Here is a 391-nt window from a genome sequence, read left to right as displayed (position 1 = left end):
ACAGCTAACTACGTAGGTTGGCTTTCAATCCCGTCACCACGCCTTTTAAAGGGACGCGTGACAACAATTTCCAACGTCACCAAACGTAGATTATAGCACATTTATTGCATATTCCTGACATATGTGTCAAAAGCTCTTCTCCGTTCACAGGGGTTTTCACCTTTTTGCCACAGTGTGCTATGATGACCGTGCGCCTACAAATACAATTCCATGACCCCAAAAATATAAATATAGTCCACGCATTGGATTAAGACCATATCCCCATCCTTTACAATAATAATATTTTGTGTCAGGCAGATACAGAATGGTTCACTTCAGACCGCCCACTTTACTCACAAAGTGTGTCCTAAATTAAGTTATACCTGCCCCACACAGGTGTTTAATATGGGAA

The sequence above is a fragment of the Salmo trutta genome, chromosome 28, assembly GCF_901001165.1.
Source record: "Salmo trutta chromosome 28, fSalTru1.1, whole genome shotgun sequence".
NCBI classification, from domain to species: domain Eukaryota; kingdom Metazoa; phylum Chordata; class Actinopteri; order Salmoniformes; family Salmonidae; genus Salmo; species Salmo trutta.
This window is presented reverse-complemented; position numbering follows the sequence as displayed.